This window comes from Crotalus tigris, unplaced genomic scaffold (genome assembly GCF_016545835.1).
Source record: "Crotalus tigris isolate CLP2741 ecotype Arizona unplaced genomic scaffold, ASM1654583v1 scf7180000017567.3851432, whole genome shotgun sequence".
NCBI classification, from domain to species: Eukaryota; Metazoa; Chordata; class Lepidosauria; order Squamata; family Viperidae; genus Crotalus; species Crotalus tigris.
Window position 1 is genome coordinate 1,735,207 of NW_024096477.1, and position 26,705 is coordinate 1,761,911.

The 26,705-nt window shown below is 37.5% G+C and overlaps 1 long non-coding RNA gene across 3 annotated transcripts in view; it reads right to left on the reverse strand.

Annotated features, from left to right (window-relative positions):
• LOC120311058 overlaps positions 1–26,705 on the reverse strand; it is a 171,416-nt gene that overhangs the window by 35,164 nt on the left and 109,547 nt on the right. Inside the window, exon 3 of one of the 3 annotated variants that reach the window (XR_005557518.1) lies at positions 13,486–13,644. The exons of the other annotated variants lie outside the window; for them this stretch is intronic. This is a non-coding gene — a long non-coding RNA (uncharacterized LOC120311058). The remainder of the gene's footprint in view (positions 1–13,485; positions 13,645–26,705) is intronic. 3 annotated transcript variants of the gene reach the window in all.

Genomic DNA, 26,705 nt, shown 5'->3' on the forward strand with positions numbered 1-26,705 from the left:
AAGTTTCCCTGTGTGAACCTGATAGCATTCAGCACTAACAAAGAATGTTGTACCAAATCTAATTCTCGGAGCAAAAGGATTCCGTTTGGTGCTTTTAGGCACAACATACTTTCAGGAGAAAATGTTCCCCTTGACTACAGTATAACTTAACGTTTCTCTTAGACGAGCAGAAGGAAGAAGAAGAAAAAAGGCATAGATGCAGCAGATCTGATTTACTGTGAAGCAAGACCAACCGCTAGCCCATACAAAAGGAACATCAGATAGTTGCAATTTGATTCCTGAAAGAGATGTAACTGTCACATTTAAAAAGGAGAAGTATAGTGGTGATTTGATCCTTCTCCTCTTACAGGAATGTGATCAAGTTTCCAGCCTCTTGAGCAGTCAAGTGACCTTTAGATTTTCTGAGTTACAATTGCTACAATTATTTGCCATTGGCCAGTGTCTACATTTCATTTAAAAGAAATAGAGAGATCCATTAATGGAATTCCAGATAAAATTGCTTGTCTCAATCCATTGGGAATTTCTTATAGTGTCCTTGTTTCCAGAATTTATGATCCTTAGCTTTTATGCCTATAAATATTGATTTTACTTATTTGGAGGTTCATTTTAGTTAACATCATGGCCTTCTTATCACTCGAACAGCTGTACTTTTATCTGAATTCGATCTAGAATTTTATGGATAATTATAATCAACAGATTTATACCTTTGTTTTGTTACGGAGAAGAATGTGTGTTGTTTGTTGGAGACAATGAATAACAAATTGGCTTCATAAAGAGTTCCCATGTATTGATCTTTCATTCAACACTTAATTTTGTAATTTTCAGAATGGCAATTTATCAAGGATTGTACAATAAGTGAAGAACATTTTCAGATTTTTGCTCAGCAAAGGCAGAGAAACGATCACACATCGGTGCAAGCTTATAACTTTGGAACTTAGCCACATTGTTAAAACATTTCTGTAAATATATCATCACATAAGTTATTGCTGCAGAATAATGGTTTCTACATGAAAAAAACTATGAATGTTTTCAGATATTCTCCTTTGAATTACATTTTCCAATTAAATCTTTTTTAAAAAAAACTTGCTACTTCTGAACAATCTATGAAATTATAACTCTTATTTTTGTCCCAATTATTGTTTTCCATTCCCCTATCTCTGTTGTACTGTAGAAAATGACTTTTAGAAGGACATATATATATATTTCTAAAACTACACCTTACTGGTACATTGCATCCTGAAAAGCTGAGTCCAAAAATGATCAAATTATAGAGTCAACAAATTAAAGATCATGAAATGTGGTAATTCTATAAGAGCCAGTTTGGTTAGTGATTAGGGTGCTGAACTCCCATCTGGGAGACAATGCATTTTAGTATCGTCTCTTACAAGAATCTATCAATAGAGTAGCGATTCTAAAAACTTGCCTGGTATATAGAATATTATAGTTCAAAATCTTCAACAAAGTTTTTAATGACCTAGCTCTAATTCTACTCTACTCTACTCTACTCTACTCTACTCAACTCTACCCTACTCTACCCTACCCTACCCTACCCTACCCTACCCTACCCTACCCTACCCTACCCTACCCTACTCTACTCTACTCTACTCTACTCTACTCTACTCTACTCTACTCTATTCTATTCTATTCTATTCTATTCTATTCTATTCTATTCTATTCTCCAGTATAACATTTACCATTTCATTGTTTCACCCTATTGCACTCCACTCAATGACAACAATAATACATTTTTGCCAAGTTTTAAACCACAGACACATTTCATAGCTGGCCAATGTAATAACCACTATGCTATCGCAGCATTGGTAGTAGTAAGGAGCAGAGATTACAGACCAATGTAGAAGGCATTCCTGCATCAGTTCAGTATCTGATCAAACTGCAGGGGATTGTTCAGCAGACACACTGGGCAAATAATGTTTAAGCTGCCAACAGCTGGAAAACACTGCCATCAACATGGAAGTGGAAAACATGAATGAAGGTTATATTCACAGACAGCTGAAAATTCACAGACATATCAATGTCATGTTTTTCAGGATTGATTAGTGAACTACACTCGTAACAAGAGTATAGATATCCCCTTAGTTATATAGTGTACTGTTGACAATAACCAAAGAATCTGAAGAAAGCCAAAATGGACTATGTTGAGGATCCCCAGAAGATAAGACAATGTGGAAAGTTAGAAGGGGGAATTTTAGCACATATTCCATACTTGCAGAGAAGGATATTATATCAGAGTATGCAGCTAAGCTGGTGAAAGGAAGAAAAAATGCTTGGCTGTTTCTGACTATTTTTTTTGCATGTTTGATATAAAGAAAGCAGCAACTGGAGTTATTTTGAGTTAAACATTGATCTGCTATTTTGTGTAGAACTCTTTTGATAATAATGATAATAATAATAAAGTTGGAAGGGACCTTGGAGGTCATCTGGTCCAACCCCCTGCTCAGGCAGGAAACCCTATACCATTTCAGACAAATGGCTGTCCAGTCTCTTCTTAAAAACGTCCAGTATTGGAGCATTCACTGCTTCTGGAGGCAGGTTGTTCCACTGGTGAATTGTTCTAACTGTCAGGAGGTTTCTCCTTTCTAGGTTTTCTTTTCAGTGAGGACAATTCAGACATAAAATTCCACTTCCTACTTCTAAGTCTGATCCACTTCCCAATCATCTTCAACTGAATCTTCATATTCATCTCAGCTCTAGATTGAATCCTTTCTCCAGTTAAATTAGGAATATGAAAAATTGCCTTCTATATCAATCAGTCCTTCCAGCTTAGAAATGCCACTCTCCACTATTGTAACCTGTAGTTGATCAGAATTCAGAATAACAGAATTGGAAGGATCCTTGGAGGTTTTCTAGTCCAACCGCCTGCTCAAGCAGCAGACCCTATAACATTTCAGACAAATGGCTGTCCAGTCTCTTCTTAAAAACCCGTAGTATTGGAGAATCCACAATGTCTGGAGGCAAGTCGTTCCACGGATTAATTGTTCTCACTGTCAAGAAGTTTCTCCTTAGTTCTAGGTTGCTTCTCTCCTTGATTAGTTTCCATTCGTTGCTTCTTGTCCTGCCTTCAGGTGCTTTGGAGCATAGGTTGACCTCCTCTTCTTTGTGGCAGCCTCTTAGATAATGGAACACTGTTATCATGTCACCCCTAGTTCTTCTTTTCAAAACAAGAACTCTACTAATCATAATCTTCTATGCTTTCAGCAATGTTTACGCAGCAGATCACAGATAAACATGTTGCCTTCATTTAATCTCACAGAAAGTCACATCTGCTACATTGTGCGTGTGGTTTCATTCTTTAAGATACAGAAAAAACTGGAGGGACAGGATGAGAATAGAAATCCAGTTAATGCATAGGAAAACAGGAAGAAAGTGGGAGGACTGTGAATCATACTCTTTTGCTTCTTTGTTCATTGCAGAGTCTTTCTACAAGCTATTTGCCTGCTGAAAACATGGTTGTAAACATGTAAACATGGTTAAACTATACTTCCTATCAAATTCATTGACCCAAGAATCTTACTGAAGTTTTGTGGCCCATCACAAGCTGTAAAAGGTTCATGATTATCTAGAAACATGTCTTACTGAACACTTGTGATTTATTTCTGGCTATACAGTAAATATCTGGAATTGTATTGCTAAGACATATTGCCTTAATCATATAATAAATGTTGGAATGAATTCAGACTTGTGTACAAAGTACATTGCTTCCATGTTAGAACTGCTAAGCATCTTTTTCCTCAACTTGAGAAATGGAATGAGAAAAAAAATGCTCTCACAATTAGTCTGTTATATAATCTAGCCAAAACATTTCCTGTTAACAAAATCTACCTGTCATTTTTATTGAACTATAAGTTGCATTTAGCAAATATGATTAATTTTTTATCCTTGTAGGTGCAACCTGTTGTCTTGTTCCTTAATTAGCATGACTAGAATAGAATCTGACTTTGAAAACCAGCATCACAAAGCCATTGATGCACCAGGGGAAAAAAAAAAGACATATATTCAGGTTTGTAGAAAGCATAAAAAATCTATTTCATTCTATAGCCTTGAGCCTGTTACAAAACCGCTGCACTGTCAAACTAATAGGAAGCATATAATCTTATAAGGAAGACCCTGAAAAATAGGCCATGTTTATTTAATGTCCAAGAACCCATAAATGTATAGAATAGAACTTGCTTATACCTATTGAAGTTCTATCATAATGATGTTTTATTATTTTAGAAAGTTATTCTAAATTAGTTTAAAACAAAGAAGAGAGGTAGTGCAGGGGAAATTGAATACAAGGGGCCCTCAGTGATGTTATCTGGAGATTTGAAAGAAGTAAATGAATGAAGGATAACAATTGTGCAGGAAATGACTAAGGCATGTCTCCCTATATCAGCATGAATGAAAGATAGCACACTTACACAAGAATATTTTTTTTTTAGGTTGGTGAAGCAAACAGTTGTGCAGAACTGAATAACTCTGGCGTGATATAAATAAGTTAAGGATGACCCTTAGTTCTGGAACTAACAAAAAAATTCCTGACAGTGAAAACAATTAGTCAATGGAACAGTTTGCATCCCAGAGTTGTGGGTGCTCCATCATCGGAGGTTTTCAAGAAAAGATTGGACAGCCATTTGTCTGGCTGGAATAAGGACTCCTGCTCCTCCAAGGTCACTTCCATCTCTATGATTCTATGAGAATTCTATGACTCTGCATAGAAATAAATAAATATTGTAAAAAATTACACCTCCAAAGGTAGTAGTAATAATAATAATAATAATAAAGTCAGAAGGGACCTTGGAGGTCATCTAGTCCAACCCCCTGTTCAGGCAGGAAACCCTATACCATTTCAGACAAATGGCTGTCCAGTCTCTTCTTAAAAATTTCCAGTGTTGGAACATTCACCACTTCTAGAGGCAGGTTGTTCCACTGGTTAATTATTCTTACTATCAGGAAGTTTCTCCTTAGTTCTAGGTTGTTTCTCTCCTTGATTAGTTTCCATCCATTGCTTCTTGTCCTTCCTTCAGGCGCTTTGGAAAATAGCTTGACTCCCTTTTCTTTGTGGCAGCCCCTGACATATTGGAACACTGCTATCATGTTCCCCCTCGTCCTTCTCTTCCTTAAATTAGACATACCCAATTCCAGCAGCCTTTCCTTATATGCTTTAGCCTCCAGTCCCCTAATCATCTTTGTTGCTCTTCTCTGTACTCGTTCTAGAATCTCAACATCTTTTTTACATCGTGGTGACCAAAACTGGATGCAGTATTCCAAGTGTGGCCTTACCAAGGCACTGTAAAGTGGTATTAACACTTCACGTGATCTTGATTCTATCCCTCTGTTAATGCAGCCTAGCACTGTGTTGGCCTTTTTGGCAGCTGCAGCACACTGCTGGCTCATATTTAAGTGATTGTCCACTAGGACTCCAAGGTCCCTCTCATAGTTACTACTATTGAGCAAGGTACCCCCTATACTATACTATACATTTGGTTTTTCTTGCCTAAATGTAGAACCTTACTTTTTTCACCATTGAATTTCATTTTGTTAGATAGCGCCCAGTGTTCAAGTCTCTCCAGATCCTCCTGTATCTTAAGCCTATCTTCTGGAGTGTTGGCTATTCCTGCCAGATTGGTGTTGTACTGTAAAACTCATTGCTAAGACAAATACATACCTGGAATGAATTAAGGAATATATCAGTTCATGATCTGAAAAAAGATGTTCTTCTTCAGTTATTGGCCATAGGGTTTCCAGTGATTTTAATATGATGAGTGCTCCATCACTAGAGGCTTTTGAGAAGAGACTAGACAGCCATTTGTCTGGAATGATATAGGGCCTCCTGCTTGAGCAGTGGGTTGGACTAGAAGGCCTCCATGGTTCTTCCCAACTCTGTTGTTCTCTTCTTTTCTGTTTCTCCACAGATATGAAGCATGAGTCATCCAGGAGCTCTCTTAGCCATTTTGAGACCTATTATGCCTCAGTTTAATCATAGTCTCATATAAAATGAATATTGGACAACTCATGACCCATTGGGTCATCATTGCAGAAATATTCAGAGTTAAGCAGAGAAACAGAATGACCATGGGCAGGCATAAAATCAAAGGGGGTGGGAATGATTTGTGTCATGCTGTCAGCTTCCCCAGTGAACTATCTTGTGGGAAGTTAGCAGGGAGAACTAGAAATCTTTCTTCCCTTTCCAGTAAATGGATGCTGATAGGTGGGGGAGGAAGCAAGGGAGTAAACAAGTGCCCAATGCAGCACAAGAGCAGAGGGACTGGGTGAGAAAGAAACGTCCAGGTTTTCCATTGACTTTCTCCCTGCAAACTTCCTAAGCAACAAGTAGCAAATTCAAAGCCTGCTGCCTGGTGTTGGAGGGAGCGAGGGAAGAACTGGTGGAGACTGCATGAGTGGACGAGACTTTGCTAGTGGAAAGAAAGCAAGGAGCTTTTCCATCTGGCTTCTCCATTGATTTTCAGAAAACATTCAAATTTAAGATCATGTAACCACAGCTGGATGGTGGTATTGCTAAACGGCAGCCATGCAGCAGTGCTGAGGAGACCCCCCCCCAAATTTCATTCCCTTTGGAGTAAGAGGTCTGGCACTCTATAAGTTAGCCCAGTTGAGAAACCTTTGTTGACAAAATTTTGCCCTATGATGCAGTGCTTCACCCAATTGAAGGTTGCAATATATCAAACAGATACAAATGTTTTACTAGTATGTTGATGTACCAAAATCCTATGTGTTATATTAGATCCTTAGACACTTGTTCTGCTTCTTAGAATTCTTCATGTCAAAAGTAGTATAAGACTCTAATTTGTTTGGTCCTGTGAATGCCTATTGATCAAAATTATTGCTAGAACATCACCAAACAGTGAAGGATTTCAATATGTCCTACATGGATCTTTTTCTGTGTTGCTTTTGCTGTAATATCCAAATATCCTCCACGTGGAAATAAGCCAGTGGGAACAGCAATTACAGCCATCTGTGGGGCATAATATTAGGGAAATGTTAGATTGTAAGCAATATTTCCCAATGTGACAAAAGTAGTTATTCCTTCCTACAGTTATCACCATGAAGGAAAAAAGGCCACAAACTAAAAAATCATGCCATCTTGGAGAGATTCAGTCTTAAACTGTTCCTCCTCATCCAGGCTCTGACAGGATGAACATTTCTCCTGCAGCCCAATCCAGGGCTGAGATGTATATATCATCAGCATATGGACCATGCCAAAGCCCACCTTAACATTTGATTCTGAGGGCCACATTTTTAAAAAAGTTGTTGAACAAACTTATTAACAATGCCAACTTTTTCATGTTTTAACTGGGAAGTTGTCATCTTGATACTTTCACCAAAATATAAGGTATTTAGAAATGAACATCAAAAAGACAAAACCTTGGGTTTAAAAACAAGCTATTATCCAAGTTCTTCAACAGTTACTTCTAAAAATTCTTCTTTACAGGTTAATAGTCAAAAGACCTTCTTAAGATGATATGATTACCAGACCTCTCCAGGAAGCAAGCATCAGAAAGGAGAAATGTCTTTGCTTTTTAATTAATTAATTTATTTATTTGTATGCTTCTTTTCTAATTTTTACAAATGACTCAAGGAGGCGAATATATCCAATACAACTTCCTCCTCCGATTTTCCCCACAACAACAATTCTGTGAGGTGGATTGGGCTGAGAGAGATTTACTGGTCCAAGGTCACTTAGCCAGCTTCAATGGTTAAGACTAGAACTCATAGTCTCCTGGTTTCTAGCCTGGTGCCTTAACCACTAGACCAAACTGTATTTAAGTTGGTTCTAAGTACATTGGACTTTTTTAATAATGAGAGAAAAAGAGAGATTGAAGATTCCCTGGCTTAAATTTAGAAAGTAAAACTTTGGTTGGAGCTCCATTTTTTGAACTTTGGGTATAACAAAGAGAATTTCCACCTGGACACTTCTCTAAAATAATGGACAAATCCATCAAATCTAAAGTAGGCAGATAAGGCAATTTTTACAATTATGTTAAAATATATTACATTCATAACGTTTGCATACTGTATATATTCACAGATAGGCAGAAAATTTTAGCAACCAAATTACAGGTTTTAATAGATATTCCAGAATAATAAATGGTCCTTCTACTGGAAGTACAATCAGCATCTGTCTTTATGGAAAAATTGTTGGTTCTTTTTTTATATAAAGAACAACATACAACATCTGGTCTTTGTTTCACCCAGATTTCATGGTTATAATAAAATATCCAAAATTGCTATGAGCAATATCCACGTTACTGATTTTATTTAATCCTCAATAGTGCCCTTAAAGGTTTCACTTAAATAAATAATCATTAATTGTTCTCTTGAATGCCCGCCTTGTCAAATAAGCCTCGGACTCTTTCAGTTATCCAATTATGTTCGTATGGCATTTTGTTTAATGTTATAGAATGACAAATATTCTCTTGATCTCTTTCCAAATATAAATCTTAGTAATATGTAACTTTGTGTTTGCTGTGTGCTATCTTTAAGTCTACCCTCCACCCAGTCTTAATGTTCTATGCCAATTCTTTAATTAAAGAAGCTTGTGCAATAAGAACATCGCTAAGCCATGTTGCACGTACATGAACCAACACACAGTTAGGGAGGATTTAATAAAGGTAGCTGACAAGGTAATTGTTAAATAACATGTATGCACCATCACAATTCAAAGACACAAAGTCTTTAATTGTTTTTTGGCATCCAAGGAAAGGCGGGAAAATGCTGAGCTAACAAACAACACGTAATCCATCTGTGTTTGTTTTGGTGCATCCTGGATTTGTGGAAGATATTAGCAAGAATTGTTGCCTGGGGTACGGTGACCTTTGCACACCCGTTGAAGTAATAGCTCACGAGACTAACAGCATGTAAAACAAGAAGACTGCTTGTCTTTAGACCATGACCTGGATCACTTCAAGCATGTGGGAAAAATGTGTTCAGTTAAAAGCAACAATACCGCTAGCACTTTTAATTATACCTAGATTACTGGTGGGCATTATCCACTGAGCAAAGTTCACATTATTGAAAACCTTATCAGCTGCCATTCAGTGAATGGGCTGGCTAGTAACATCATTGGTGGAGTTTTCTAGGCACATTCATTCATGTTGTTTGTCTGTCCATTCAGCTGGATCTTAATCCCAAACCACAATAGCAGTTTCATTCAGTTCTTCATTATCACACAGTGCTTAAATCACTTCCTTGCCAGAACAGCCTGGTTTTTGTGTGTTGGGTTACTTGGCACAAGTTTCCAATACAGCTGGCTGTTACTTAAATAACTCTATGCCAGAATAATCCAGTAGGAACCTAAGGTGCTCTTTCAGTTTTTATAACCTTGTGAACGCCTGTAACGGATCACTTCACTTGTCCTGTTTTTAGTTTTATTTAGGATGTGGAAGCCCTGTTTTGTCCTTCTCCTTTAGCAACAAAATATCTTGGGCTGAGCCAAGATTTCCTACTACTTTTAACTGAATGTATTTATTCTAATTTATTCATTTATTTGTATCCTGCCTTTATGGTGGTGGCGCGGTGGTTAGAATGCAGTACTGCAGGCTAATTCTGCCAACTGCCAGGAGTCTGATCCTGACCAGCTCAAGGTTGACTCAGCCTTCCATCCTTCCAAGGTTGGTAAAATGAGGACCCAGATTGTTGGAGGCAATATGCTGATGTTGTAAATCACCCAGAGAGTGCTGTAAAGCACTGTGGAACAATATATAAGTTATTGTTGTTCCTATTGCTATTATTTTTATAAATAACTCAAGGCATACCAAATACTCTTTCCTGTCCTATTTTCTCCACAGCGACATGTGAGATGAATTGGGCTGAGAGAGAATGACTTGCCCACAGTCACCCAGCCAGCTTTCATGCCTAAAGTAGGACTAGAACCAGTGGTGGGATTCAAATATGTGAACAACCAGTTCTCTGTGTGGATGCCGCTTCTGGAAATCCATTTTTGTTTCCTGGGCAACAAAAAATTAGCTACTGGTTCTGCCGAACTGTGCGAACTGGATGAATCCCACCACTGACTAGAACTCACAGTCTCTTGGTTTCCAGCCTGATGCTTTAACCACTATACCATTTAGTGAATGGACTGCAACATTATGCAGAAATATGATTTTGTTAAATCACTGGCTATGTACACTCAGTGCCCAAGGTATTTACTGGGATAGGCAGCTAAAGAAATAAACAAACAAATAAATGTAATGGTTTATAAATCACAATAGTTGGATCCACCATATGTATCATATCCACAAAACCTATACAGTTAGGCCTTCTTAACTAAGCTGCCCCTTCCTCGTTTCCATTCTCTTATCTTCCAGGTTGTAAGATGAGAGTAGCAATCAGTACTCCTGCACAAAGTAGAGGGAGGAATTGCCTTTCCCCCCTATTCATTACTAGCCCTATCAAACAGGAGACTAACTGTTTTGGAGATGTAGGTCACTGTAGCAGCCCTTGGGACAACTGTCTCTTGCCATTTTTCTGTGGTATTTGTAGCCCACAACACATTGCCGATCACAACGAAGGTAAGAAAAAACGGAAGAGAAAAAGACAAACAAAAAACCTCCCATCTTTATTGATTGCTAAGACTTCCTCCATTCCTTCCTTCCTTGCCATAAAAGGAGTGGAAATACTGGACTGCCTAAGATTATATAGGTGTTTTCAATATGAGATTGATTATGAAAGAATATCAACTACCTTGGGGATTTTTTGGGTGGGGGGAATAGAACAATTGTAAATTAAATCAGGAAATATGCTTGGAAAGATTGCCCATCTGTAGCCCAGACTTCTCTTCAGCGTCCTCTCATAGTTGAGTGCCTTTTAGTTTGGAAGCTAAAAGGTTCCATCAGAAATGAACAAGCCATTTTCTGGGTCAGGGATTCTGAACGCTTATGGCGAAAAATATCCAGTCCACTGATAAAATGTACTTATATAATAGTTGTGGCTACAGATTTTGTGACCTGGGATGAAATGAGATGATGTACACATTCAGAATAACAACAACAGCAAAAACCTCACACTTCTGGATTTTGTGCTTGAGGTGGAAAAAATGAAATGGTGACTTTGGGTTTTGCTGGTTAGATAGGTTTAAAAGTAAAAATGTAAGGCTGTGAGGCTATTGTCTTATTCTACAGCACTAAAAAAAAGTCAGAAGTCAATGTTTTTCTTTCTTTTTCCCACTTTACCTTAATGAAATGTTGTATGTGCATGCTCGTCTTCAGGTTCAAATTCTGGGCTGTTCACTCCTGCTTAATGGACCTGTGATGCTCTCTGTCAAATGTTTCATGCTTACAAAATGGTTCTTTCTGGTGAATCACTAGAATCACCAAATCACAGAGCTGGAAGGGACTTTGGAAGTCTTGTAATCCAAGTCACTGCCCAAGACAGGAGTCCTTATATACCACAGGTCGGCAACCTGCGGCTCCGGAGCCGCATGCGGCTCTTTGAGCCTTCCCCTGCGGCTCCCAGCCTCCTCTGCCTTTGCAGAGAGAGACAGAGAGAGGAATTGCGCTTCCCTGCTTCTCTCTCTTTCTCTCTCTCTCTCTCTCTCTCTCTCTGTGTGTGTGTGTGTGTGTGTGTGTGTGTGTGTGTGTTTGTGTTTGTGTGTGTGTGTGTGTGTGTGTATGTAAAAGAGAGTGGACTCACAGTGTTTTCTGAGGAGCTGAAAAGCTTACTGGGCGGAGCTCCTCCCTTTGCTGCGTCTCTGCAGGAAGCAGGAAGGGCAGAAGAGAGCTAGCTAGCCCAGCTAGGCTGACTCAGGAATTCTGGGAGTTGAAGTCCATGAGTCATAAAAGAGACGAGGTTGTCTACCCCTTATCTTGTTGGACAACAGCTTGAAGCTTGTCAGGTGAGCAGCAGATAGGAGAGGGGGGGAGAAAGAGAGAGAGAGGGAGAGAGAGAGAGAGAGGAAAGAGAGAGAGAGAGAGAAAGAAAGAGAGCGGGGGAAGAGGAGTGGCAGGCAGACCAAGGGCAGATAGAGAGGGAGGGAGGGAGAGAGACAGAGACAGAGAGAGACCCTTTTGACATCTAAAATGAAGATAACACTGCATATATCCTTTTTTTACCTGTGTGTGTATATGTGTGTGTGTGTGTGTGTGTATACATACATGCATATACATATATACACACACACACACACATACATACACACATAAACACACACACACCTATAATGAAGGTAAAAAAGGATATATGCAGTGTTATCTTCATTTTAGATATCAAAATGGTTTTGCGGCTCCCAGTGTTTTGTTTTTGGTGGGAAACGGGTCCAAGTGGCTCTTTAAGTGTTTTGGGTTGCCTACCCCTGTTATATACCATCCCAACAAATGGTTGTCCAGTCTTTTCATGAAAACCTCCAGCGATGGAGAATGGAGTCAATGTTTCTCAATCTTGGCAGTTTCAAGAAGAACCATTTATAGATCTACCCACCATGTATATAATCATCTTTTAAATTCATCTAAACTAATGGTCTTATTCACATTTGTTTCTTTGATTGATTGCTTATTGCCATCATGTTGGTGTTGGCTGTTAGGGCCACATAGATCGATTTTCTCCAAGGCAACCTATGTCCAGTTTGCTCCTTGAGGTTTTCCAATGGCTTCCTTCAATAAGTATTCAGCATTGAATAAATAAACAGAGACGATACAGCTTTACCTCAGTCTCCTTGCCAAACTGGTCAGTCTATTTCACCATAGACTGTCCTTCACATTGAAGACAATGAGATGTTCTAACAGTCCCATTTTCGTAAACATATTTCATAATTCGACAGAATTGACACAATTTAGCGTCTTTCTTTTTGGTATTCTTTGGCTTTCTCAATTATCCAACATGCATCAGCAATAATGTCCTTTTTCCCTTGGCCTTTTCTAAAGCCTTCTTGAATATCTGGCATCTTCTTTTCCATATAAGACTCTGTGTTTAATGATCCTAAGCATTATTTTTTGCTAACATGTCACTTATCCACAAGAACCGAATTAACTTCCTTGTATTGATCTTCCTTATCTGATGTCCTCCCAGATATTTTGGATTATAGTTTTGATGTTCTCTGATAATAGGTCATTTTGCTTGGAATTATGGGAGCTATAATAAAAACAAAAACCGTTGGGGAAGTATCATTTGAAGATGACAGCCATGTTTAATTTTACAGTGTATAAATAGAATGGAATATGAGAAGTTTGTACTTCCCTGAGAGGAAAAAGTGACAAATCCATATATGAATAATTTTCTTTTTAGTGAAAGAGAATGTATTACATCATTTTGTTCCTATCTGTAGTGTTTCAATTAGAAAATAAGTTATATTTTCTTGGAATCATTTTCAATATGTTCACATTCACATATGTCAGAAGTACAAATTGCTTTTCAAACAAAAATGTATCCACTGGGGCTCTTCATCACATAGACTTTGCATATACACACTTAATCATGCAGATTAAATAATTAGGAACAGAACCTGAATGAGTAATGTAATTGAGAAATGTTTACCTGATTATGGATATTTTTACATTTTACCATTTCAAAGGCTGTGTGAGTTTGACCCTAGAGACAAGAGCTTTTCAAGGATCTATGTGGTCCATATGCTTGATGAATTGTTTATCAGAATGTTCCATGGAGTTGTGTTTCCCAGAATACCAGATCACAAGGCTAGGCAGTCAAAAAAAAAAAAAAAAAAACCAATTAAGATTATACCTGATTGTGAAGCAGAAGGTAGAGAGGAACTTAGAAGTCCAGAAAAGGAAAAATGATATTAAATTTTTTTTTAAAAAAAAAAAAATATCAGCATATCCATGTTTTGTTACTTGTTTCATTGTGTTGCAGAACTGTTTAGGAGTAATCATATACATCTCTACATTTTTTTTTATCATGTATGATCTTACCTATAGGACCTGGCCATCAACATGAGGCACTTTCTCAGGGTCAACTCACTTCTTCTGGCTCTACAAGGGCATCCAAAAACATCAAAAGGGCAGGTACAACTAGGCAAATATTACATCTTTTTTAGAGGTGTGTAATGCATGCAGGACACATTAAAAACAGGCAGGGCTTTGATGGCCAAGTCAAGCTTACTGGGTCATTCACCATTCCCCTGTTGACATCTCTATATGTATATCCAAACATAGGATATCAAGTGCAGCTCACTTGGGTATATTCAATTTTTAGGCCATGTGTTTGCATCTATGACATGCTTTCCTGAATGGCTTGCTGTTAAGCTCTAACAGTTATAGGAAATTTATTGTTTGTTTCAAATTTCTAGGCCACCCAATTCCAAAGAAATGCACTAGTTGTTCCTGCCTTAATGCACAATAGACATTTAGAGCTGCCAGTTCTTTTTCACACTATTTTAAGCCATGTTCTTCAGCATGGACAGTTAGTTGCAAATCATTCAGAAGACTTTACTTCTTTTCATGCAGTATGAAAATAAAGAAGACTTTTAAAGCAGGGCAAAATAATAATTCAAGAATCCAGCAATGCCCATGCTTTAAATTTAGGTTGACGAGGTCAGGGTTCCTCCTTTCCCTTCATTTTTTTCATTCATAGTAATTGATTATTTCTCTCATCCCATTTCCACTTTAGCACCCTGGGAACCAAATGGAGTTAGTTCAGCCAAAAAGTAGAGAAGACTGATTAAAATATTTGTCAAATGGCTCCAATAATTATATAACTAATTGCAGCAATCAGTAAAATGGATGCCTACAAACAAGCACCCTAAAGAACCATTAGTTCTTCATAATAATATACAGCAGTTATTTGACTGCATATTGTGAAATAGTCTGGCAGTTTAAACAATGAAAAAATGCTTCTGTTTTCTTCTGAATTGCTTTAAACTGTTCTCACTTTATTTTTTTTAAAGTATTTTTAAAATCCTTTATTAGTTTGAAGCTTCTGGTTTATATGTATATAGTTTTGTCACACTTCCCAAGTTTCCTGCACCACGTTTGCTACAATTTACCCCACGTTGCACACTGCAAATATAACACACACAAAAAATGTCCCACTCTAAGAAAATTCTCAATTTTCATTGCTGCAGTTCATCTTCAGAAAATAGCATATCATTCAGTGGTTTTATCCCTTTTCTTTGTTGTCCACTTATTTGAGGCCTTTTTGGGGGGCTGGAAAGATAAATTAGTGTAATTTAGCCTGCCATTGTTTGTAGCAGCTAGATTTTTTTAATTACCGCTGATGTAATCCTAGGAAACCAGGCTGTGATTCTTCAACAGCGATTAATGACCAGTGTGGTAGTGAAGAGGAAAACTAGAGACAGGTTAAACTCTCTGAAGTGCTTGTTAATCCTCAAACAACAGCTCAATACAACTATTAACATGTTTAGCCATTTCAGAAGTCCCTCCAAATGGGTGCAGGGGTGGGAAATGGCTAGCAGTAATTGCTTTGTACAGCATTTGCCTTGAGCTTTGAAGAAAGGGCACTTCAAAGAGAAGGCACCTCACTCTTTTTGTCTTGTGTCTTCATGTCAATCGCATCAGCTCTAAAGGGACTTATTTGTGGTTTTAGGAACACTGGGGCTGTCAGCATCCCCAAACACTGGATGAACTCTAGCAGTAAATTGTTTCCAGAAAATCCTTGCCTCAGCTGGTTGCCATAGTGTTAACTTTCAGCTTTGCATTTTTGCTGACCAAGACTTTGATTACCCACTAAGCATCTATTGCTAGAAGCATGCTTGTTTAAGGGAATGCAATTTATTCATAGATAAAAGATGCCATCAGGACTGATCAGACAAGATCATCACAGCTGTTTCTTCTTCACATTCTCAGTACCTGATAAGTAAATACCGTACTTTCCGGCATATAAGACAACTTTTGAAAGTGTTGAAATCGGCGCTGAAGTTGGGGGTCGTCTTATACACCGAGTCGTCTTATATGCCAGAAATAATGGTAGTTTCCAGCTACAAGACGACTTTCTAGGCATGCAACTCGGCGCCGAAGTCGAGGGTCGTCTTATATGCCGGGTCACCTTATACACCGGAATATACATACATTCACTTAGTTAATGATCTATTGCACATATAATTCCTATTCTGGGGAATTTTGGGAAGAGGATAAGCAATATGTTTAAAGTGCATATATGAAAGCCAACCTGTTCAATTAAAGTAGACAAAGTTTTATAAATATTAAAATTATGTTTATCTGATTTTGATATAAGACATTTAAAATATAAATGATTATTTTTAGGGAAGCCAATAAAGCTTTCTTACAATGCTACCACATATGGATCCTCCAAAAATGGCATTTCTGAAGCTTAAAGATAGATAACTCTCTTCTCATCCCCAGCAATTCCCTCCAACACTCTTATAAAGAAATGTGTTATGAAAATACAGAACAAATATTATGGAACTTTGGAAGAAGTTAAAATAATCTACATTAGAAGTAGAAAGAAGTTTTATTTTCTTTTTCTCTCCCTTCAGTTAAACAGGAATGGGTAACATATGGATTTCCAGATGTTGTTGAATTTTGTCAATAAAGGGTAATGATGGGATCTATAATCAGCTGCAATCTCTACTGTAGATGCTGTGTTGTTCAAAAGGCACATCTAGCCAGCCCTAAATCCTCACTGGAAGTGTCCTTTTCCTGCAGTAATCTCATGGAAGCTAGAGTAAAAAGGAACACATGAGGGAGAATTGGAGGAAATATTATGTAATGTGCCAAGGTCATTTAGACAATAAGTTCTTTTCAAGCTAGCTTAGGGGAAAGACATCGTTTGCAGAGGGAAGGACTTCCCAAACTCCTTGGGAAAGTGTTTGTACCATCACTTAGGTTTCAGCAACAAGGTTGGCCTTTTAGATATTGATGAGCTTTAAGATCTGGATCAGCAAAGTCTCTCTAGAGCACACATGTCAAACTCGTGGCGCAACATATCGGGACAGTTTTGCCATTGCTGGCACTGGGATGGGCGCAGCTTCTGGATGACACCGGCAGTTTGACACCCCTGCTCTAGAGCAAGGTGAAAGCTTCAGATAACCCATGTGTACATCTATAGATAAGTAGACCACAGGAATAAATGTTTTTGCAATTAGCTTCTAGTTGAATTGCTGGGAGTTAGGGATTCCATCTTAGTTCATACTCATAACATGGTCCTTTCTATAGACAAAAAGCTTGATTAAGCCTTATCAATTAAATATTTTGAAATTAATTTTTTGCTGGTTTAGAAATGTTAAAAACCTTTAGAATGGCAAGTCTTTGTTGCATTTGCACTGAGCTCCATTCTTTGTGAAATAGATTTAACATATGAGTTTAAGGACTTCAAAAAATAGTTTTTATTTTTGGTGGCATAATCAGAAAAACAGGGTTCAAAATGATGATTTTGAAAAGTTAAAAATGGACTAAGAGTCTAGATCAGGGGTGTCAAACTGGTAGCTCATGGGCCGGACGTGCACAGGCCATGCCTACCCTGGCTGCGCAAAGGCAAAAAAGCATTGTGATACATCACAATACGTCATGTGATGTGATCGAGTTTCATGCCTGTGGTCTAGATGGTTTTGAAGTGAAAATTTGTAATTAAATATAATGATCTTTTCCATGGGAATCTCTGATTGCTTGGGTTTGCTGGAAAGATAATACAATAAGAAAGGATTTCAAATGTTGGACACTAGAGGGAACCAGAAGAAACTGAAGATTACTTTAAAAAGGCCACTCAGATAAGATATGTTAACACAAAATGAAAATAATATTTTAGCAACAGATACTTTTGTGAAGATTTGGGACTTATGAACTGAGAAAATAATTTTAAGAATGTCTAATATCATTGATAGGTGATGGACAAACACTGCCACAGAAAAAGAGCAAATAATGCCAGATAAAATTGAAATTTGTTCGGATGTTGATTTATATATGACAAGCTATGAGACTGATATGCAGAAAGAATGTAGAAATAAAACTGATCAAAAGACACACAAGTATTCAGAAGAGTGATTTGAATAATTTTTAATTGGGTTTACAAAAGAGATCTGTCAAAGCTTTGAAGGATTTCCTGAGAGAAGAAAAAAGAAGGTCAAAAGAAAACAAGTTTTAGGACATTATTTTAAGGGATCAAAACCTAAGATTGTCAAAAGCACAGGAAAGGAATATAGAGTCAGATTATTTGATCAAGGTTAAAAAAGTTATGTAATTATTTCTGGTAGCCCTTAATTAACTTTTGCTTACCAAGAATGAATGGCAAGTCTTTAAATTTCATCCAAAAGATGAGCTATGGGGAAAAGTATATTTTTATATCTTAAAAAATGATAATAATTTACTATGTATTTTTGGATGAAAAGGGAAGTTACTTCTTTTTTTTTCCTTCACTTTCTATTTCTCTTTTTATATTTTTGTAGCTTATATTAATTTTTACTTTTTTTAATTGTAATCTTAATAAAATTATTTGGAAAAAAGAGACTAATGTGAGTACAGGAATATAGTATGTCATTTCCTGAGTAGAACAATGTTGCTCTGAAAAATTGCACTTTAAAAAGTTACCAGGATAAATGATTTCTGGAAAGGTGTCAAAACATAGTATAAACATTCTTGATCAGCCTATTTTCCTTGCGTGAATGTAGATATTAGCAAGCATCAGCAATCTACAGAAAACTGAACTTGAGACATAAGTATCACATGTGCAGAATGTTTAAAGAATGGCATATATCCATCCAATGTTTTCCTTTCTTATGTTTTCAAGCAAGTTTAATTATCAGATAGTGCTTTTTTTTTTCCACTAACGTGTTGCAAATGTGGAAATGCAGTAGCAAAATCTATTGTAAAAAGTACTTGAATACTGCAGTTCGTTGATTTCAAAGTTTTTTCCCCAGGGTGGATTCTTTTTCAATGTATTCAACTTTAGCAACTAATCCAACCTATGATCTCTGTCCTTATCAGCAGGTCGGTGAACTTTAAACATTTCTCAGTCCATTTAAAATCATTTAAATATTCATCAGTTAAACGTTTAAAAACAATTAAAATCAAATCATCAATCCTGTCTTTGGTATTGATACACTTCTGAAATCCTGAGGAATGCTTTGTAACTAGGAGATATTCCCATAAAAGTAAATATTTATTTTCCTCATTTCACAAGCTACCTCACTTAATGAAATGATTCTAGTCATGAAAACAAAAACAAAAGAAACAGAACACCTAAATAAAAAAAGCTATACATGTTCTTCTAGTTTTGAAACCCCCAGAATGGAAAGATGCCTTCTAAGGTCTTGTTTTTATAGATGACAGTAAAATCTTTTCTTCTGCCTGCTGACTTTGATACGGCCTGCCAATATGTGATGTTTGCTAAAGAAAATACTAGAAACTATACTAGCTGCTTTTGTTTTAACTGCTGTATTTGCTATCACAATAATACTTCCAAAATTTTGTTTGCTAGGAAATGCTATGATTTCTTACCTTGATTTTTGTTTTTTGGGGGGGGAGGTTTAAGTCTCCTGATTGATGCTTAAGAAGGCCTTGTCTTGTGGAGACACTTTGTGCTACTTTAATGCAACAAAGCTTGTCCTTTACCAACAGCTTTACTGTATAGTTGCAAATACAACACAAAAGCTGCTGCTGCTGTTGTTGAGCAAAGCATTTCCTCTACTCTACTGATTAGAAGCAGGATACTACTTGCCTTGTGGAGATGCTTAAAGAAGACATTTTGTTCAGCTTTCCTAGATGCAAAGTACTGCAAAGAAGAGTTGCATAGTCTGAATAGACACACACACACCTCCCATTTCCATTGTGCTGCTTCATGAAAGTGGAGGAGTGTTTCTGGTCAGAATGAGAGAAAAATGCCAGCAATGTAAGGCAGGAGTATCCTAGTAGAGCCATCCAAGCTATGAAGGTCATCCCAGCTGCCCAGCTGAAACAAGCATTATTCATATTGAACAACAGTTATATAGGAAGATGCTGGAAAAAAATGGTCACTATAGTGACAACGGAGAAGGCAGCAATTCATATTGCCCAAGAGAAGTAGTAATAATAATAATAATAATAATAATAATAATAATAATAATAATAATAATAATAATAACCCCAGTGAGGCACTACCTTGACGTGGTTGTGGGGCTTGTGTACTCTGAGGAAGATGAGAGCTATGCCAGAGGTTCAACCATACTGGACAGGTCTCATCAGAGGAGTCAGACAAAGAGTGTCTCTCCCATAAAAAATATGGTGAGACGTAAATTTCAGAATGCCATACCGGCTCGGACGTCGCCCGGGTTAACAAGGTCCGCACTAGATATTGGAGTTCCTGGATATCTGGTGAAAAATGGGTTACAGGACTCAGGACTGTTGGCTGAGCAACCAGGGCCAGCAGCTGCAGAACTACTGGAAGAAAAGGTGTTTACCCGTCGCAGATACACAGTGATGGAAAACAAAGAAATAATGATCTGTTACTACAGATCAAGTCCAACAAGAAGAGGATATCTAAAACGAATGCACCAATTCTGGAAAGAACAACATCCAGAATCAGAAATAACAGAACAGAGACTAGCAGATCAACGCCGATTTATAACACGAAATAAAGTATTTACAGAAACAGAATTGGACGAACTGCAAAGGTTTACCCAGGGCAAAGAAATCAAAGCCTTACAAGAAGTAATTCAGAATGTAGAGGCAAACCAGGGGGAGTTGGCAGTGAAAGAATCCAGTAGAGATATACAACTGTTCTCATTTGGAAACCAGGCACCTCTTCCTCAGGAAGAACAAAACCCTCTAACTAAAGAAATAAAAGAATTGAAACAAAGAATAACTGAGCATCTAGAACAGCACAAAAACAACAGAATAAGGCTGCCTGCATTGAAGCTTGTTCCAAAGAAACAGCTAGCACAAGCATTAAAAGATGCAAATACTGCAATAGCAAGTATAAGCACCAATTCACTGCAAGAAACAAACCAATTAATGTACAGCACAGCTGCAGTTATAACAGAATACCTGGGATGTAAAATCAACAAAAAAAGAAAAACAAACAAACAGTGCACCACAAAAATGGAAGGTTAGACTAGAAAATAAGATCAGCAAGTTAAGATCACATGCAAGCAAGCTAGAACAGATGAAAAAAAAGAAGCTGAAGAACAAGAAGACCAAAGAATACCTAATCAAGAAATACCACTTAGAAACAAGGAAGATCAAGGAAGCACTGGAAATAATAAAGCAACAAATAACAGCTATAGCCAGGAAAATCAGTAGATATGAAGCTCGAATTGCAAACTATAGGCAGAACCTCCAATTTCAATCCAATCAGAAACGTTTCTACCAATCCATCAATGGAGAAACTGCAAGGAATCAGTCAGTACCTGACAAGGAAGAAACAGTGCACAAGGATATGGGATAAAGAAATACAACAAGGATGCGGCTTGGTTAAAAGAGGTGGATGCAAATAAAACAGAAGTTGAAATGAAAGAACTAGTAATAACAACAAAAATGGTAGAAAAAAGAGCAAAGAAAATCAAAAATTGGTCAGCACCAGGTGAAGATGAACTGCATGGGTTTTGGTTGAAACATCTAACTGTTATACACCCACTCATTGCCAAGCAGTTCAACAATATACTACAAGGAGGAGAAATTGAAAAGTGGCTAACAACTGGGAAAACCTACCTAATAATGAAAAATCCAGCAAAAGGGGCAACACCAGGTAACTACAGGCCAATTACCTGCTTACCAACAACTTTCAAATTACTAACTGGTGTGGTAGCTGATGCAGTACAACAGCATCTAGTTGAAAACAATCTCTTTCCACCTGAGCAGAAAGGAAACCGCCCCAATAGCAGAGGAACAAAAGATCAACTCCTAATAGACAAAATGATCTTGGAAAACTGCAAGAGAAGGAAGACCAACCTGAATGTGGCATGGATTGACTACAAAAAGGCATTTGACTCTCTGCCACATGATTGGATAATAAAGTGCCTAGAAATAACAGGAGTCAGTAGAAACATCAGAAAATTTGTGCAAAGATCGATGGCACAATGGAAGACACAGTTGCAGATCAATGGTGAGAAGCTGGGAGAGGTTAATATCAAGAGAGGAATATTTCAAGGAGATTCATTATCACCATTACTATTTGTTATTGCACTGTTTCCTCTGTCAACAATACTGAATAACTCAGGACATGGCTATCAAACATCAAAAACATCTGCCAGACTATCCCACCTCCTTTACATGGATGATCTGAAGCTGTATGGAAAAACATCATCTGAAATAGAATCGCTGCTCAACACTGTCCGTATATATAGCCAAGATATTGTAATGGAGTTTGGCTTGGACAAATGTGCCACACTTACTATCAAACAAGGAAAAATAGTGAAAACTGAAGGAATCAATATGCCCCATGAAAATAACATTAAGAGTCTGGATGAGGAAGAATACTACAAATACTTGGGTATCCTTCAAGCTGACAACATCAAGCACACTGAAGTCAAGAAAAAGATTAGAGGTGAATACATTAAGAGAGTGAAGAAGATCTTAAAATCCAAACTCAATGGAGGAAATACCATAAAGGCAATCAACACCTGGGCAATCCCAGTCATTAGGTACACAGCTGGAATAGTGGACTGGACTCAAGCAGAACTAAAAGCAATGGATAGGCAGACCAGAAAAATAATGACAATGAATCACGCCCTTCATCCACGCAGTGACATTGATAGACTTTATCTACCAAGGCAAATAGGTGGGCGTGGAATGCTACAAGTACATCAGATGGTTGAAGAAGAAAAAATGGCTTTGGAAGAATATCTGAAGAACAATGATGAAGATGCACTGAAATTAGTATATCAGGAAGGCTTACTAACTACTGGAGAGACCAAACTGGCCTACAAGAAAGACCAAATGAAGAACAGAATAGAGGCATGGGAAGACAAAGCACTACATGGCCAATACATGAAAAAAATAGCTGGGAAAGCAGATAATAATAAAACCTGGCAATGGCTAAGAGCAGGAAAATTGAAGAAAGAGACCGAGGGACTAATTCTGGCTGCACAAGACCAAGCCTTAAGGACAAATGCATACAAAGTCAAAATTGAGAAGACAGCAACAGACAGTAAGTGCCGCCTATGCAAAGAAGCTGAAGAAACAGTGGACCACCTGGTAAGCTGTTGCAAGAAGATTGCACAGACTGACTACAAGCAGCGGCATGACAAAGTAGCAACAATGGTGCATTGGAAGATCTGCAAAAAATATCATTTGCCTGTAAGCAAAAACTGGTGGGATCATAAAATAGAGAAAGTCATAGAAAATGATAAAATTAAACTGCTCTGGGACTTCAGAATTCAAACAGACAAGCACCTGCAACATAACACCCCAGACTTAACAATTGTCGATAAGAAAGACAAAAAGTCTGGATAGTGGACGTGGCAGTGCCTGGAGATAGCAGAATAGAAGAGAAAGAACTGGAGAAGATAACAAAATACAAAGACCTACAAATAGAAATAGAAGACTGTGGCAAAAGCAAGCAAGGGTAGTACCAATAGTCATAGGCTCCTTGGGTGCAATCCCAAAACAACTGGAGCACCACTTGAACACCATTGGCATTGACAAATTTGCTATTAGTCAATTGCAAAAGGCGGCCTTATTAGGAACTGCTTCCATCCTGCGACGATACCTGTAATACCATCAAACATCCACATCTGCCTATCCCAGGTCCTGGGTAAGGACTCGATAGGTAGACAAAATGCCAAATCCAGGCTGAACATCTGGCTGACTGTGCGATGAATGATAATAATAATAATAAAGTTGGAAGAGACCTTGGAAGTCATCTAGATCAACCCCCTGCTCAGACAGGAAACCCTACATCATTTCGGACAGATGGCTGTCCAGTCTCTTCTTAAAAACTTCCAGTGTTGGAGCATTCACCACCTCTGGAGGCAGGTTGTTCCACTGGTTAATTGTTCTAACTGTCAGGAAGTTTCTTACTATATTTTATCAAGAAAACCACAGGGACAGACAATATAAAGTGACAGATGACACAGTGCCAGAAGATGGGCCCCTCAGGTCAGATGGCACTCAACAAATGCTTAAGATGAACTCAGGATCTTTCTGAGTACTAATAGTGTTTATGACATGGCCTTTGGGATGTCTGGTTGCTGATGTGGCCGTGCAAGAAAAGAATATCTGACAGAATACAGTGGGAGCATGAAATGTAAGAAATATGGGCATAGGAAGCTCAAGTATGAAAAAATGAAATCAATCAACTGCACATTGACATCTTAGCCACCATCAATTTGAAATGGACTGGTGTCACTCAGAAAATCACTATTCGCTACTCAGGGCCTGGAAAATAAAGAAGGGACAGTGTTGATTTCATAGTCAAAAAAGAAATAGCAAAGACAATACTTGGGTACAATGCAGTCAATGACTGAATTATATCAATTAGAGCTTGTGGAATCTCTTTAATATGAAGATTATCCAAGTTACAACTACTGATGCAGAAGAAAAGGAGATTGACAGATGTCATGGTCAAGTTCAGTCTGAAATCAGCACAACAAGTAGGCAAGATATGCTGCTGGTGATTGGAGTTTGGAATACCAGAGTTGGAAATATAAAGGAAGAAATCATATTTGGAATGTATGATCTAGGGAACAGAAATTAAGCTAGAGAATGGCAACAACTTCTGCTATGCCAGTTATTTCTTCATTGCTAACACAGTCTTCCAACAACTAAAACAACACCTATATACATCGTACAAAGGAATACACAGAAATTAAATCAATTGTACTATTGTTTGTAAGGTGGAAATTTTCAGTTACAACAGCCAAAATGTGGTAAGCAGCACCCAGTAGAACAGATCATAAACTGATTATATGCATGTTCCAAGACAAGCTAAAGCAGAACAAGAAAGTGAACCAATTGCCACAGTATAGTCTTGAGCATATACCCACAATTTTTAAAGATAACATCATAATTGCTTTGGAATTCTGAATCTCATTGATAAAGGAACCAGAGGAACTATGGAATGAAATCAAAGAGGTTGTTAAGGATGAATATGAAAAGAAACTGCCAAAGATCAACACAGAGAAGAAAACAAACTGGATGTCAGAACAAACCATGGAAATTGCCAAGAAGAGAAGAGAAGACGGAGCCAAGAAAAACAAAGAACTCAAGAAAGAACTTAACAAACATGTCAGAGAATAGTTAGAAGAGACAGGAGACAGTATTACAACAATTTCTGTAAAGACATCAAAAATGGAAACAGATACAGGGAAGGCAAGGAAGGCTTTCCAAAGGATCTCTGAATTCAAAAGGAGTTTCCAACCTTGAATTGGAATGCTAAAAGAAACCAATGCAGAGACAGTAACTGATTCAAAGAACATTAAACAAAGGTGGAAGGAGGATACAGAAATTCTATAGAATGGAGACATCACCATCCAAGATCCCTTAGAAGATATTTCTTTTAAGAAGATTCTTAGAGGTTCTTACTTACAAGAACCTCTTGTACTAGTGTATGAAGTTCGATCCATACTCTGGTCATTACCAAATTAGCAGTTTACTGGAATGATAAAATAGTTACAGAAATATAGTAAGCAAAGAAGATAAATTACAAAGGTTCTCACTGAATTATACCAGCCAATTTGGAGAAAAACACAGCAATTAACAGGTTGGAAGGAGACACTTTACATACCAATACCAAAACGGAGGCGTAACAAAATGTGCAAACTATCATACAAAAATACTTACCATAATTTTACATGGTAACAAAATAACATTTAGGATTATCCAATCCAAATGAAAGCCCCACATGAAAAGGTTCGTGATTGATGCTCAAATTGGGTTTAGCAAGCAATTTGATTATGGAAAGAATAATTAAAGGTGAAATAACTGATATTTGTTTACTTACTGTTCATTTTGCGGGAAGAAACTAGTTTACACATTGTCCAATGACCACAGAGTCTGTGCAATGCAATGAATTCCATGTTTTCATTTCTATTCTGAAAAGCCTGTATGGTCATTAGTCTTTGTAAGATGAATATGTTCTCTTTTTAAATAATCTTTCCCTTGTCTTGAGAGGCCAGTTAACCACACAGACCATTTAGTCTAATTTCTGACTTAACGATCAGTAAGCTTTGGAAAATTATGACCATTCAGGAAAGCAACTGCAATATCAGTATTTTGTGAATGACAGAGAAATGGAAGGAATGGAGAAATTGCAGGCATTTATGACCCAAGCCCCTTCCTCATACGTATGGTTAGATACAGTATATATTTTTAATTAATAATAATAATAATGGTGCCCGTATTATAGGATGGTCATATCAATATAATTTAAAATGATGTAGCCAAAGAAACAGAATAAATAAATGAAATAACCATCTGGAATAACTGACTCTTTTTCATTGATGCTAACAACCAGAACATACCTTAATTGCAAGAGAGAAGCTTACGGGTATTATTATATATTGTAAACATGTGCCTCTTAGTCATACTCATAATCAGGAGCACCTGGCTGCAGTCAATGGCTTTCTTTCAAAAGGTGCTGAAATAGTCTGGGCAATTGATCCATACATACAAACCCTGGTACCATTTTGTAATTGATACCTGTAAGCAATGCTGGCATCATAGGCTATTGAATTCAGCACATATTTACTGTATAGAGAAGGAACGGCTAGTGGATAATTATTATGAACCAATGGCTATCCAGTAAGATTTATTAAACGTCACAGTGCACCATTCCAACCCCAGGAGAATTCACAGATCAGCAGGACATCACCATAGGCGGTACGCGTCCCCCTCCCATATATCAACAATGTG